Raw genomic sequence first — 16,510 nt, 5'->3', positions numbered from 1 at the left:
GGTCCCCCTCAAGGGAACTGTGTGACAAAATGTTTCTGTCGGTCTCTTGGAGACTGACATTACTCCTACTGAGTAAACTGAAGTAAGATTAAGATAAGAGTAAGAGTGGAGTTTGAGTGGTCATATTTAGACAATTACTCATGGGCATTCTCTCACAGGCATACCGCAAAAACTGACATCGGTGATGGAGGTTATTACAGTGGCTGTTAATGGCATGCCCACAGATTCTCGCCCTCATTTTTTTCACCCATTCCCTCTTCAATTCCTTTATTCTATTGCCCCCTCTTCTTCCTCTTTTGCACTTGCTTTAACTTTGTTCACTGCTGTGGGTCAGAGAGCCGTGTGTCTCCTGATCAGCCTGCCTGTCCTCCTCCATTAAAGTGGGTGCCATGCCTTCCCTGCCTTCCCTGTGAGCCAGCAGGCTGTGGTCTGCTGTTCCCTTCAAAACTCTGACGCTGCCCTCCCTCTTCCTGTGCCCTGGGCCCTGGGGGCTGGCTACCCTGAAATTAGAATTGTAAAACTGCCACTGAATGTACATCCAAGTGCCTGATGTTGGGGGTTATCTGGGCAAAGAAGGGGTAGGATCATGTTTGGAGCAATGTGGTTTTTAAATGTGAAGATAGCAATCTCTGCCCCCTATGCTGACAGACCGGGGGGACTCCTTCCAAAGCGACTTTTACCAATGTTTGACTGCTAGTCTCTTGTACATCCATCCCTGAGAGCTAAAATTCTGTGGTTCTCTTGAACTTAAACTAGGGTAGGGATATTCAAATCGACTTATTTTCTCACTCCATCCCCCCCACCCCCAGACACTCTCAGACACTTACATAAACAAACACACCTTTCTTTTGTAGGAAGACCAAGCATCTGTCAGGAAGCTCACCCTTAAGTTTTGGGTCCACGGACTTTACCCCACTCCCGCCCCATTTCATTCACAGAGTTTTAAACAATAAGCTGAGGTGGTTGGAATTTCCATGCCTTTGTAGGGTCAAGTTTTACTTTTCAGTTTTAATTGGCAGAATTGTTTAGCCTAGTAAAGCATATAGAGTCAACAGAAGTTGCTTATCCTACTGCCACAACTGGACACATTACTAATAACAGTAACAACAATAAAAAGTCACATGGCATTAACTTATTACTTCTTGAATCCTTAGCTCCCAAATCCTGCAAAGCTGCAACACTTTTGGCACAAAATTCTTCCATCCATTTGCCAAGAGTCTCAAAAGTCCACTTTCTGAACTGCAGCCTAATATTCTTACTGTGATCAACTGGTTTACTTCTATGATTATGACCTTGTTGTTATCACCCTGAAGATCACACACACACACCCCTAATTGCAGTTTCTTAAGTGTGTCATCATCCTTATTATTTGCTTATCAAGGAAAATGTACTCTATATATCTCCTTGCTATACAGATTGCCAAAAATGCATACATATATACAGGCTGCCAACAAAATACAATGCGGGGCCTTTGGGGCACAAGGCCGGGCTGAATAGCTGGAGTTTATGAGCTGCTCACTTTCAGGGCCCTCTCAAGACTGGTAAACCCGAATGGCCTGCAGTGAAGTGAGGTGCTGGTCCACTCCAGCGCCTGGCCATCTGAACTTCCCCAGAGAAAGGCTGCCCCCCAAGGCTGGGCTCTGCCCGAGGCGGGTGCTGAGGGTCTAGGGCGCCGCAGCATCGGGTCCCTCAATGCTCTGCGCAGCCTCCGCCGAGCTCGAGCGCTGGGCCTTTTCCCTCAGTGTCTCTCCCCACCCCACCCTCAACCCAAATTCAAGTTTTCCCCAGGCTTTTCCCATTGCCCCACTGTTTCTCTCTGCAGTCTGGGCTGGCTCCCCGCGCCTCTGGCCCAGTCCTCGGAGGAACCAAGGCCACCGGCCGGGATCGTGCTATGGAGGTGGCCATTGCTGCCGGCACTCGGGGCAGTCGAGCTGGGGGCTGCGTGACGGAGCGCGGGCGGGTGTGCCATACAGCATGTAGATGCGTGTTTGTGTCACTGACTGCGTGTACTAGGGGACAGGCAAACTACACGAACCCACTGCCACCCAGCGCTAAGAAAAAGAGCACGAAAAGCAAAACAAACCAAAAAAAGAAAAGATGAAAGGGAACTAGAAAGTCAATGCAAAGGATTCCGGAGCTTGAGGACCTGGAGGCACCGTGCTCTGGATGGGCTCGCCGCGCCTGGCTGGCCGACTTGGAGCCCTTGGTGGCCTCCGTCACAGACATGCTGTGGCCGTGAACTAAGGACACGGTCGGGCAGCTCGGGTGAGATGTCAGAGGACAGCTCTGCTTGCCTTAAGGGTTTACCTCCATTTCTCTGCTCTCCTCCCGCCTCTCCGTGCCGAGTGACTCCCCAGAGATATTTCCATACAGGCAACATCGGTCTCAAGGCTTGGGTCTGATGAGCTCGGCAGACGCTCCTGCGGACGATTTTGTGGCTCAAAGCAGCCTCGAAGACGGCGACGGGCAGGAGGGTAGAGAAAGTGATGGGGGCGCTGGAAGGAGACTGAGGCAGTGGGTATGTGCTGCTTTCTGAGTCAGTGATTTCGGGGAATCTTGAATCTTGACCTCTTAAGAGCTCTCCTAGGCATGCAGCCTCCTGCCCCGCGGGGGGCGCCCCAGGGGTGCGGGGGCAGAACGCACAGGTGGAATTTCTGCTCGATCTCCCCTGCGCGGTCTTGGACCGCACCTCGCAGGTTCCGAGAGCTACAAGTTATCTGCGATCACCTGGGTCCTCAGGTGTGGACTGCGAGGGACACTGTGGGTGCAGCTGTTCGCAATTTGTGACCCCGAACCCCGCCGGGGTGGCCCAGAGCCCACTGTGAGGTGGCTGTCGGCGAAGCCCAGGCACAGTCCGGGACCTCGCGGGCTCCGGGCTGAGACCCTGTCCTCAAGTCGAGGCAAACAGCTGACCTCGTGTGCGGGCCGAAAAGGGATGGGGTTGCAGAAAGCTGCCTCCTCCTCTGTCCTGGGACCCTCTCCTCATTCTTATTCCCCTGCCCTTTGGCCACGCTCCTTGGACCGCAGTACCAAGCCTCTCTCCAGCGACTTGCCGCGGGCGCCCAAAGGACAGTTCAGAAGGCGGAAACAGGGGGCCATATGGAGCCAGAGGAGCTGGGCCTCCACCCCAAACGCCTAGGAGACGTGGCCAGACCCCAGGCTGGAAGGAACGTGAGGGGCAGGAGAGGGCGAAGCTCTCCCGTCTTTTCCTTGACGGCCTGTCGGGGAGGAGGAGGGAGTCGGGTGACAGTGGAGGGAATGGCGGGCTGGGAGAGGGAGCGATGTCACGGCCGGCGCGGCCCCCAGGCTACCTTTGCCACCTTCCTCCGGACTCAGTGACCCGCGAAATCGCATCCTTGTCCCGCGCTCTGCCTCTCTTGCCCCTTCTTTCCAGACCCGCCATCACTGCCCTCAGTTCTCCAAGCCCCAGAAGCCAAAGTTTCCTTTCGAGGATCTGCACTTGTGGAGGAATTCTCCAATTCCTTAACACCTGACCCCTCCGCGCCCGCTCCTGGCAATTGGGAGGGACCCCGCGGCGCCAGGGTCCCTGGAGCTGGCAAACAGAGAGCTGAGCAGCGCGCTGTCCTTACCTGCCGCCGGATTAGCTCCAGGTGCCTCCCCGGGCTGCAATATCCCTGGTGCGGGCTGGCGGGATCGTGGAGGAGCCCCTCGCGGGTTCGGGGCTCACCGGCCGGGGAGCGAGCTGCGCTGCGCTCAGAGTCCGAGGCCAGGCGCCGGCTTGCTTTCTCCCTTGATCTTGCAAGCGAAAAGGAAAAGATTAGCTGGTGCCGCGACACCCGGAGGGGTGGGGCGGAGGAGGCGGGGGGAGAGCGGACCTGAAGGCTCAGGCCAAAGCTGCGAGGCTCGGGCGCGCGCTAGCAGAGTCGCGCACCCCACACCCGTCCCAGTCGCTTGACGAGTCTGAAACCCCTTGGCGGTGTAGACTGGAGTTAAAGTGACACCGCCCCCGCCCTCCACACCAGAACACCAAAGGAGAAGCAAAAAAGGAGTTTCAAACCTGGCTTTCACAAAGAAGCTGAGTCTGGAGAGCAAAACCGAACAGAGACCTGGCTGGACTGGCGAGCTGGGCGGGATTCATTTCTTCACCAAAGTGCTTGGGGAAGTAAGGGAAGTAGTAATTAGTGTAGGGGCAACTAATTACTAATTAGTTCGGTTCCTCTGGCGATCTCCTAGTGGAATCTGCAGTTTCAAGGCTCTGGCCAACCCTCAGGCTGGCGCGTGTGTGCGTTCGTGTTTGTGTGTGCGTGTCAGTGTGTGTGTGTGTGTGTGTGTGCACGCGCGCACTCGCTGGAGCGGGTCTCTGCGCCCGGGCACCTTTGGTATAACAAGAGAGCGTGCGTGTGTTCGTGAGTGTGTGTTCGATTAGCTGCAATGGGCGAACAATTTCTGGAGAGAACATTTACAATTTTCTTTCAATATGACAGGATTAGTTGTTCCTCCAATGAAATCTTTTCTGCTCTCTGATTTGGCGGTTCTTCTGAGCAAATATGACAGCCTTTTCTCCAGGCTCCTTTCTGCTCCTTTCCACGTCCATCCCCAGAGCCAAGCTCTCCATCTGCAATTTCTACATCAGAACGTTTACAGTTACTACCACCACCCAGTCCCATTCCTGCAAGTATGATTGCTGTAAAGGTGACATGACATATTGGGAAGGACGCGGTGTTGCTTTTTGATTGCTGAAGATGCTTAAGCCCAGTTTTTCCAGGTGGGAAAATATTAGAATAAATCCTCTGTGCTTTGTAAACATATAATCGTGCTGAACTATTCACAGATTATTTATTTCTCTGGGACACTGGCAAATGTATAAGAGGAAGAGGTAATTTTTTCTTTCTTATTTTATACAAGGGTCAATGCCCATGTTTCTTTGACTAATAGGCGTTAGATTACAAAGTATTTATGGTGCTTTATGGAATTTGGGATCTCCATGAAAAAAATTAGGATACAAACTTTTTGTGTTAAATCAGTCTTAGGTTTTTATTTTTTCATTTTAATGAGAAATCCATTCCAAGAAGAATACTCATTATTTTTAGGTACTAGTCCCAACTGATAAAGATACAGTGATATGATTCTAAAGTATAGTTGAGAACAAGACTTGCTTTTGTGAAAGTATGTGTATATAAAGATAACATCAGTGTACGATACGTTATAAGGCTACATTTTCTTTCATCCACCTTCGGCAATCAAATGAAAAAAGCTGAAATCTTAATTGATATATCCAATTAAGTTGAGTTCAAATCTTGAGGCCCAGGCCATTGCTAGCTGTCAAAGGGAATACAGAATAGCAAAAGTCACTGTCCCTGTCCTTTATAAGCTCCCCATCTTATTGGCGGGGAAAGACAATCAGATGACAATCAAGATGAAAAATTATGCAGCAATATAAATTCATTGATAAATGAAAATTATGTAGATGAAAGGGTCTGCCCTTTCTGTTAACTCACAGCTATCACCAAGCAGGATGTGGCACAAACTTTTTTGGCTTGATTGAAGTCACCCTGAAATAACGCATTATATCCTGTGGCTCTACCTTCAGCCTCCACACCCTCATATCCCACCACCACTGGGAGATTGTAAGATACATATGAGAAAATCAAGACAGCTCTGTCCAGTCTTGGCCTCAGCCTCCCCCAGCATTGGTTGTTTACATTAAATATCTGATTTTGTCATTTCTTCTCTCTTAGGTGATCTTTTGAAAATGAATTCACATTTTCCTTTCTTTCTCCATTACTTCTGACTATTAAGCCTCCATAAGCCCAGGGAGTTGCTTGGATCTTTAAATCAAAACAAAACAAAACCACATAGACATCCCGAAGCAGAGAAATAAAGGGGAAGGAATTTCCTGGCCAGCAATAGAGAAGAAGAAAACCCAGTGATCTGCTGCTATTTTGTTCTTTCATATCATTAATGCCTTTCATATCATAATATTCTTTCATATCATTAACAGGGCTACACATTCCAAAAAGAGCAATAAAGCAAAACGCCAATGAAATCTAACGAATATTTTCTCAAACTTGAATAAAACAGAGTCCATGGATAACCTAACTACCATGTTCAATAGAAGTCATGTACTTGTGGCCTTTTGGAGAGGAGCTGCAAAAGGAAACAGCATTTTTAGCGAGCAATCAGCAATAATGTCCATTTTCTTCTTCTAGGTCATCAATGAAAACACTTCTTTTAAAACATATACTTGCATCTGTGCCACTCATTGTGTGTTTTTGGAGAATTATTTAACTGCTCTATGCCTCATATTTTTAATCTGTAAAAGGGATACAGTAATAGTAACACTCCCCTGGGGTTTTTATAAGGAATAATAGAGTTCATTCATGTAAAGTTTTCAGAAGAAGGCCTGACATATAGCAAATTAGCTATAATGATAAGACTGTCAGTCAGGATTTGAAAACAGCTTCTGGCTCATGCCCCTAACCTACTGAATCGGAATATTTAGGAGTGAATCTTGCCAATGGAAACCATGCTGCTCCTCAATTTCATGCAACAAGCATGTTAAACATAATCCATCAAAATACCGACCCAAAGAAATCCCATTTTTCCCCCTTCCAGTTTCTCTTTCTATACAAGAAAAGATCATGTGTATTCTGAGCATTTTATTTTTATTTCTTAAGACAGTTCACTTTCTGAGATAAAAGAGTACTCCCCCATCCCAGGCATATAGCTTTTACATTTATTAGTAACCCACGGTGTGGAACATTTTCAAAAGTGCTTTCTAAAGACTTTATAGAACGCATCTATGGGTTTCCTTTTATCTACATGCCTATTTTCCACCTCAAAGAACACTAATTAGTAATTTCCACTTGTGAAGCCAAACTTCATTACCTGCAACCTCAGAAAGTTACTTTTAGGCATGTGCTAAAGAGCTCAGATGCTCGAAAGGGATGACTTTGAATCTTTGACAAAGTTCCATTTTGAATAAGACTGTAAATAAGATCACCACCAACATGAGGAGAAGGTGAATAACAAGTCTCATTTCTGGGAAGGTGGTGCATATTTTATTGTGCCATGTTGATTTCAATGTTGTAGCAATAATTAGACTTCAGTAATTAGATGCACAAATCAGCACTCTGTCATCATAAGCACATTAAGAGGGTGACGAGTTCAACTCAAGTGATTTCCCACCAGGTATGGCGTCCATAATATTTTCTTAATTTTCTGCTTTCAAAGAACCAAGAAAATGAATGTGCGAGCCTTGCCTATATGGGGAAAATGAGCCAAGAGCAAGGAGATTTTGTCTTGTCTTCATCTCCCACTCACACAAACTGTTCAAGGTTTGAACTAGGAAAGCACAGCATTTGTCAGCAGGAGGTTTGGGAAAGGCGGGCTGATTTTTCTGATGTATGCCAAAGGAACCTATCTTTTCCTTGACCTCAGTTTGAAATATAACAATCCTGGGTTAAAAGTGAACCTCCACTAGATGACAATCACTGCTTCAAATGGGTGCTACCGTTGCCCTCACTGTTTTGAAATCTTAATAACAGTCCCATAATAGACACACTATTCTTCTTAGAGTTATTTATTTTCCCTGCAAACCTTTCTAGAGAGTAATTTTAAATGCTTCTATTCTTTAGCTAAAAAAGATTATCTCTTTCTCTCCTAGAAAATCCTAAGCTTTCTTTTTCAGTCCCTGCAATAGGAGTTTCCATATACAAATGAGACTGATTCTGAGTGACAATGCTTGGTGACACTTTAACAAACAATGCTTTGCTATTTTTTTCCTTCTCCTTTTTTCTTGAAGCTTGGCATCACAGCTGTTTTAAACTCTTCCTCTCCAAGCAGTGATGGTGTTATCCAAAGCCTGAAAACATTTACTGCTGCTGGGTCTAAAATATTTAAAATACAGAGCTCATTTTCGAACAGGGAATACAAAAAAGGGGGACAAAATGAAACACTCCCCTCTAAGATGTTCAACAGCTGCAATGGTGATAAATCAGTGTTAAGAATGCAGGAGAAAAAGGCCACATGGGGACATGTGTTTCCTAGAAAAGCATTTAGCGCCTGGGCATTCCTCCTTCCAGGATGTAGTGCCCAGTTCCTCTTTAGAGGTGAACCTCTAACACAGGGAGAACAAACATTTCAACCACATCAACCTCAGGGCAGATTTTGACAAACAGCTTAAATTTCCCCTTTTCACAGCCTAAGTGAGATGCTGGACTCTCAGATGGAGATAAGATTCCAGAAAGTTCAAAGTGAAAGTCTTATCAGACTCTTCTAAGTGGGGCCCAAATTATTTGAATCAATGAGTGTGCGGTAAAGAGTAGGCTAGGAATCTCAAAATCTTTTCAGTCTGTAGGGAAACTTAATTTCTTAGAATTTAGAGTCAACTAGTCACATACTCATGGGAATTCACATAATTTCTCAGATCATATAGTTACCTGGTTCTTAAGCTAACTAAAATTGTCCTTCAAGGGACAGGTGGAAATTTTAGAACATTTCAAAGATATCCTGGCAGGCACCATCACAGAGGACAGCGTCCTCACTAAATCTGATCTACTCTGTTTCTTAAGAGTGACTGAGATAATTGTGACGCACAAAGCAGCCTTTTGCCAAGCGAGACTCAACTGAATGTAGCTGATAATGTCGCCCCATATAGACCTTTTCACTTTGTAAAGACACTCTTTCTCCCACTAGTGCTCCCAAAGCAGCATTCCCTGATTTACCGTGCCTAATAAGACAGATCCTGGACGCTCTGTCCTTTCTTCCTCATTTACTCAGCAAGGTGACTGGGATTTGGGTTTAAGGGCCTCATTTACAAAATCTCATGAGCTGTATTCTATACAAACCTGCAAAAAGGAATGAGGCGGGCTTCCCTGGTGGCTCAGTGGTTGGGAGTCCGTCTGCCAATGCGGGGGACGCGGGTTCGTGCCCCAGACCGGAAGGATCCCACATGCCGCGGAGCGGCGTGAAGTCAATGTATGTGCTACATTTCTACAAGGCTTTTATTGACAAACGCTTTCTTAGAAAGGGAGTTCATTTTAAATGGATGCCCAATAAACACGCACTGGTAATCACTGAACATTTTCAAGAACAACCACTCCAAATCTACCCTTAAAGTCCACGGCTGACACAATGTGCTCTCCTTTTATTGAGGCCAGGATATGGAGCAGACAGATTTCCCTGCTTGACTGTAATCCCATGGAAATGTTTCTTTCTTGAGCAAGTCTCATGTAAACAAGCTGCCATTGCTTTGCTTCCTTCTGCAGCATTGTGAATTGCACGAGACACTTCTGAGAGTAGAGTGTTTCTCAGAAATCTATTATAAACTAAATGTGAAGTATGGAAACTGGCTCAACAAAATTAGTATATCATGCAATATTCTCTTAGATACTAGGGCAACAAAAATAAGTAACTAAGAAAGACTCCTGCCCTTCAGAAAGCTAACCCAGTTGGAAAGAACAACAGAAACAGAAATGTTGTTCTTAGGCACCTGTGATAAAACTTTTGATGCCATAATCCATGAGGGATTCAGGAAAGGACCTGACACTTCTCTATCAGAGAACTGATTCCATAAGTGGATTTTCATAAGGTGCTCTCCCTGGGATTTGGAAGCTATGACAAGTTAGATCTTGGGAGTGAGAGACTCTGGATGATGAAACAGTACTTAAAATATTTAAAGCAATTAGCAGGAAGATACTGTTAAAACTGAAGACATATATTAGTGACCATATATTAATGAACAGAATATCCCACTCCAAAACATGCCTCTTTGGCATATTGATTATTTTGACCTGGTTATTTTTGAGAAAAGGCAGACATAGGAAAAGTTCTGAAAACTGAGTAGCAGCTACCCTTTTGTAAGAGACCTTTTTACATTTGTAAGGGAAATCTCCATTTGTAAGGGTATCTCCCTCTCTGTACTAAGAAGAGAAGGATGACTCTAAAGCTCTAGAAACAAGTTTTATCAAAGGTGAAGGTGAAAGCTTAAATCTATATAACAACCTTACTGTGCTTTTCCTGGTAACCTCCCACAACTGGCCTCTTCCGCCACCCCACCCAACACCTTCTTTTGCCTTTAGTTGGAGATGTTATTTAAGATGATGGCTTCGGCCATTTCAGAGAGTTACTCAGTTTTCCTAGGTCTCTCATGTATACTGGAGGTATACATGTTATTAAAATTTTGTTTGTTTTTCATATTAATATTTTATTATAGAGGAATCTCAGCTAAGAACCTAGAAGGGTAGAGGGAAAATAATTTTTCCTCCCCCACACCATCTACCAAAACTTGGGCACATGCTTTTGTAGTATCCAGGGTAGACAAAAGTAACTAATATCTAATTTCCAGAGTTAGTTAATGGAGAAGACTAGAGTAGGACAGGAGCATCACTACGTACTTTTTGTCCAGGGCACTATGCTCTAGGATGTACTTCCAATTTTACTGTAGCTTTTATTATACTAATTTTGTCTTGTTTTGTGTTTTGGAAGTAATAAGGTGACAGTGAAGTTACTTAGCAGCGAGTATCTCTGGCACATGGACATTTCTATAATTTGAGAAGAAAACTCTTGGGCACGGCCATTACAACTTATTCTAATTATATAATGGCATTGGGGATGACAGTAATGTTACTAAGAATTGGAATGCAGTCCCTGTTTATGAAATGCACTTAAAGCAATGGAAACATTTTTGAGCCATAGTTTATACTTTCAGTTTGCAGGCTTATCCCTGGGAATGTTCTCTTAGGTTTCTATATGTCTTGCCATAGAGCTGGTCCAGAGTGACGAGAGGGAGAATGAAAATGGGGCAAGAATGTAAATTTTCAAGGTGAAAGTGGGAATATGCCACCCAGTATCCAAGAAGAGCAATGGTATATAGAAAGCCTTTTTATCATCATATAAGAAGTAGGGATTACCTGGACAATACTAGGAAAGTGAAGAAGACAAAAAATTGCTAAGTTATAAATAGTAGACTTGCTTTTAGGGCCAAAACATGGGAAAGATAGGATCCAAAACTCTTCACAGAGTAAAGCAAGGTTCAGGTTCAAACTTCACCACTTATTAGATGTGACCTTGGACAAAATGCTTAATCCCTTTACACCTGTAAAGGAAAGTCAACATGGAGTTGGTATCACTAAGAGAGCTCTCTGAAATGGACCCAGAAGGCCACTGAGGAAGTGTGACTTGTGTACATCTTAACCCGGATGAAACCTGACCTTTTGATCTCTTATTGTTTCAGCAGGCATCTAGAACATCTGCCAGAAAGTCAAGATACTTATCGGACACTTACCCTAAAATAACTTGTGACAGTCTATCTACTCATCAAACCCTTACCCTAAAATAACCTGTGACAGCCTATTCTTTAAAGACAAATATTTCCTTTCCTGCATCAGAGTCAATCACAACTCTCTCCAGACAACTTATCAACCTAATGGCTTTTGTCTTTGTAAGATCCTGACTCTTTCTCTTCCCTGATCTTACCCAAATCTGTGTTTCCTGAATTGCGGTTTTTAATACCCCAAATAAAGCTCTTTGTCCCTTGTAGTCTTGATACTGATTATTGTTTGACACACCTCAGTTCCCTCACATGTAACTAATGTGTAGAATCTGCCCCAGAGTCGTCATGTTGATTAAATGAAATTGTATTTGCGAAAAGTATTTTGTAAGATGTGAATTATTATTGACGGTGGATATGTAACTAAACTGTGATGTGAATGAATGATTTCTTTTCTCCTTGCCCATTCCCACTTCCCCCAGGCAGGTGTTTCCTTCTTAATTAAAAATAATGTCTACTTAAGAGAATATTAGCCAATATGTGGCTGGGGGACAGGGAAAGTTTGTGGCAGGGTGTTATTCTTGTTCACTCAAGTTATATGAGGAAAGAATATATGTGTAACCTTACTAGAAAGATGAAGCAATCACTGGTGTCTCCTTTCCTTTACTTATTTAGTCTTATCAGCTCCTGGTATGGAATGTCAATGCAAGGTACCCCTTGTCCTTATATGGCTCTTAATGAAGAAATGAAATTTCCGCTCCAAAACAAAGATACCTGTCCTGCCCTGTGTCAAGCACAGAACTCCCCACAGTTGCTTTGCTCTGGCTTCCAAAACCATGAGTAGTCATATCTGTTAGCTACAGAAACTAGTTTCTAATCCTCTAGACTATAAGTACATTCTGATAGTAAAAAGAAATAGACTAACTCCTTATGAATCTAAGCTTTCATACAAGGATTTTTTTTTCTGACCACCTAAATTCACAAATGTTCTCTCATTCCAAGCCTTTTTGCCCTTAAACATTTTCGCAGTTGCTACCCTGCTCTTATGAGTCCTACTGATTGGTTTGAGATTCACCAGATAATTTTAACCACAACTCTCTACTTCCTAGTGATTCTGCGTAAGTTTAGACTTGGACTCCTCCTTCTTAAATTTAAAAATAAAAAATCTGGTGTGAACCATGTTTCTCCTGTCTCTTTTAAACGTAACAACATTTCTTATAAATCAGGGTGTGGTTACTGCACTTGGGCTATAATCATGGCAGACCCTTCCCCCAATCACCAAATCAGTTTTCTTTAAGTATATTCAATCTCAAAGTTATTCTGAAGTGGTTAATTGCTCAGAACTTGAACACCCAAAGGGAATATTTCTCAGGCTACAATTATATGAATATGATGATAATTCTCATGGAGGAATTTTAAAACTTTTATTAAAATATGAGCTATCTTTGGCACTGGCTTATTACCTTTGGCCAGAATATTAATATGCTATTAACATAAATACATTATTTATATACCATTAAAAATAATCCCAACACATTAAACAGTTTTTTACTATGACTACTTAGTGACAATGACTTATTCTGCAATGCTAGAATTGGTAAAGTTTCTCTCCAGAACTTCCGGTTGTTATATTTACTTCTAATCTGGACATATCCCTGGTGAAGTTAAGTTGTAAACTAAAAGAAAATAACTGAATTAACAGACTAATGAAGACAGAAAAATAGGAATAAGTTCTAAAATTGGTTGCAGTAGCGGGAAACAGATTAGGGTGGGGAGAGGGAATGTGAGAAGACATCTTGAAAAAGGCACTTACCAAGTGAAACTGAAACCAAGCCCCTCTAAAACCTAGTTCCCCTGCCAAATTTATGATTAATCTCTTTACCTACAACTTTACTTACTTTCTTGTCCTGCCCCGTTACCCTCAGGATTGAGGAGTATCAAAGAAAAGGGGGGATTGAAACTGAGCAGGACCCTGCAGGGCCTTGCCAGGTACAAAACCTCTTCCTGTCCCTCATTTCTTGTTTGTAGAAAAAAGGCTTTAGTCTCCTAGGCCTTCAGTGAATTCCAAAGAGCAGACTCGAGCAGTTACTAATTAGGGAAGTGAGGGAACGCAGAAACAAAGGAAAAGGAGTCAAGCAAGAAAAGTAGTGATAGCTTAAACAATAGGTCAGTAATAAAACAGAGTCCTAGTCCCTCCTCAAGGGATATACATAATAATCTAACACACATCTTTGACTTGTTCTGCAGAAAACAAGACCTTCACCTGGTGGAGGAGGTGACCTGATGCTGACCAGCACAGTAGACCCCAGACTGGTTGGAACCAGAAGGTTGATGGTTAAGGTTCCTGAAACATCACCCTGTCCCCCCACCATCAACCAATCAGAAGAAAGTCTATGAGCTGGAACCCTCACCCTGAATGTTGCCTTTAAAAACCCTTCCTTGAAAGTCATCAGGGAGTTCAGGTCTTTTGAGCATGAGCTGCCCATTCTCCTTGCCTGGCAACCTGAAATAAACACTGTAATTTCCTTTACCACAACCCAGTGTCAGTAGATTGGCTTTGCCGTGTGGCAGGTGAGCAGCCCCAAGTTCAGTGTGGTAACAAAATTAGATGTCCTAGTGGAGCCATTACTCATAATCTAAAAAGACAACTAAGAACCAACTCCTGGTGTCTATCACAAAATACATCCATGGGAAGATGGAAGACTAAAACAAGCACTGTCAGAGAAAGGCAATGAGCCATTGCTGTTTTGTGCTCGTTTGCTAAACTGCTAGAAACTACAACACGGCTCTCATACTAAGCTGAAAGTTCTCAGCTCCTCAAATGTGTCTTATAAACCCATTCCATTGAACTGTTTAGGTAAATATGTAGCAAAAACAAAAATAGTCTTGAAAAAGCTTCTATTTCTGTTTGCTTTCTGCCTTCTCCCTTCTGGGGTGACAGTTCTCTCTGTAAACCGCTTAAGAAACCTGGTGGCATAGACAAAGAGAACTTACTCAAAACAGCCTGGAGGTGTGCTGACAGGGTGGAGGAGAGACTTGGAACGTATAGCAATCAAGCTGCTAAGGATAAGCGTCAGAATATAATATCCAAAACCAGCTCGCCATTGTATTTCTCAAAATGGATCCATGGTGAACCAGAAAAATTAATCTAAATGTTTTATTAAAGATATAAATAGCATCTTCTCTGCCAGTTTTACAAAGCACAGCAGTGCTAGGGAGACAGCATTTTAAAAGCATTTCTATGTGACTGTGTATAAACACGCAGAGCATTTATTTAGCTTTCAGTTAGCCCTGAAGAATAAAAGTGACTGTCTAGTATAGACAATACTTCATAATACAATTCCAAACAACTTGAATTTGTAGATGAATGGTTCTTTTGGAGTTAAGTCTAGAGTCTCCCTTCACCTTCTCCTAAGTCTGCTCCCATCGCTGCCAATGTTTATATTTTTCCTTAATAGTGACCATCTTGATTCACTTAAAAATAACTTGTCAAGCAGTTATTTATGTGCACACTCCTGTGTCATGAGATCAGCAAATGGCAAACTTCAGATTCTCGTAGAAAGAATGTACCTTGTACACAGTATTGTCCTATTGTAATGGGATGAATTGGGTGAATCTGCACATGGACACATCTGAAAACATCAATCAGCCTCTTGTAACTAGGTCCCTTTACGCATTGGAAAGCCTCTTGTATCATGCACATAGAGGACCGATCATTTGGTCAACATCAAAGGATTAACTCACTCTATATTGTTGAATTACCCCAGTATTGTAAATTTTTAATTTTAGTCTTCATAAATTTAAAAACAAATGTTAACTGCTTGATAGATTTGTTCTAGAATGTATTTCAATATAACCTGGCTTCCTAAATGCAATGCAAAAGTGATGGCTTAGTAGAAAGTGCCCTGCATCCTACTCCTAACTCTTTCAAGTTATATGGCCTTAGATAAATAATTTATCTCATCCATCATTCACTGTCTTCACCTGCAAAATGGCAGTGTGTTCACCCTGATTCCAGATTATTTTTAAAATAGTTTAATACCTCAAGATTTATCATATTATATTTTGAGAAACCAGCTATTTATAATACTCCTTTGCTAATTTTATGATGATTTTATAATCTTCAATGTTTTAATATGTACTAAGTTTTAGGTAGAATAATGCCTCCCCTTCTGGAGATGTCCACATCCTAATCTCTGGAACTTCTGACTATGTTACTATAAATGGCAAAAAAAAGGGAATTCAGATGGTGAATGGAATTAAAGCTACTACTCAGCTGACCTTAAAGGGAGATTATCCTGCATCATTCTGTTGGGTCCAATACAACACAAGCATCCTTAAAGTAGGTAACCAAGACAGAAGACTCAGTATCAGAGTAATGTGATGTGAAAAGAATTTGGCTGGCCATTACTAGCTTTGAACGTGGAAAGAGCCACGAGCCAAGGGATGCAGGCAGTCTGTAGAAGCTGGAAAATTAAAAAAACAAAAAAACAAAAACAGATTCTCTCCTAGAGCCTCCAGAAGGAAGGCAGCCATGCTGACACCTTGATTATATTCCAGTGAGAGCTATACTGGACTTCTGAACTACTAAATTATGAGATAGAGATAATAAACTTGCATTTTTTTAAGCCACCAAGTTTATGGTATTTTGCTACAGCAGCCATAGCAAACTATATACCAAGTTTCCACTAGTGTGCAAAATGATTTAGTATTGTAGATTTAACCAGAATTTAGCTTGTCCAAATTTCCAGGTGAGTGCTTATGTTAGTGGTAATATAACTGTGCCAACTATTGGGCCCCCAATCTCAGCTAAGTATAGTGGCTACTGTCACCTTCCCAGAGTGGGAGTGGGGTGAGGGCTGCAAAGGTTTGAGGAAGCTGTTTATTGCTGCTAAACGTTCATCACTTAGGACAGTTTGGCCATATTTACCAGTTTTGAATCAGTACCTTGGAGAGAGGACAGGACACATTCTTTCTTAATAGATTATTGAGATAGGCCCAAATGATGAATTACTTGGTGGTGCCGGCCTCTCTCGAGATCTCTGAGATTCGGGGAGTGATGGGGCTAACATAACCTGAGAAGGAAGTATAAAGTCATCTCCATTCTGAAGCAGTACTTTTCTCACCATCAAGTGCCCTCACCTGGCAAAGCCAGTTGGAGCCAAAATGTCAGATTCTCTCTGAGCCAGTAGAGCATACCACACGAAGCTTCTGTGAACTTTCTTAGTCTGAACTGCCTTCCTATGTCTCCCCATGTGCTAATCTCAATATCTGACT

The 16,510-nt window shown here is 43.1% G+C and overlaps 1 protein-coding gene across 14 annotated transcripts in view; it reads right to left on the bottom strand.

The window, feature by feature from the left end:
- Positions 1-16,510, bottom strand: part of CHRM2 (cholinergic receptor muscarinic 2) — an 800,456-nt gene that overhangs the window by 276,940 nt on the left and 507,006 nt on the right. For 13 of the 14 annotated variants that reach the window (XR_013829691.1, XR_013829692.1, XR_013829693.1 and 10 more), the window contains 2 exons: positions 4,019-4,114; positions 3,591-3,756 (listed from right to left, as the gene is read on the bottom strand). The exons of the other annotated variant lie outside the window; for it this stretch is intronic. The gene's annotated coding sequence lies outside the window, so the exon portion shown is untranslated. The remainder of the gene's footprint in view (positions 1-3,590; positions 3,757-4,018; positions 4,115-16,510) is intronic. 14 annotated transcript variants of the gene reach the window in all.

Source organism: Stenella coeruleoalba, assembly GCF_951394435.1.
Source record: "Stenella coeruleoalba genome assembly, chromosome: 9".
NCBI lineage: Eukaryota > Metazoa > Chordata > Mammalia > Artiodactyla > Delphinidae > Stenella > Stenella coeruleoalba.
The sequence above is the reverse complement of the archived record's forward strand: the minus strand, read 5'-3'. Positions and strand labels throughout refer to the sequence as shown.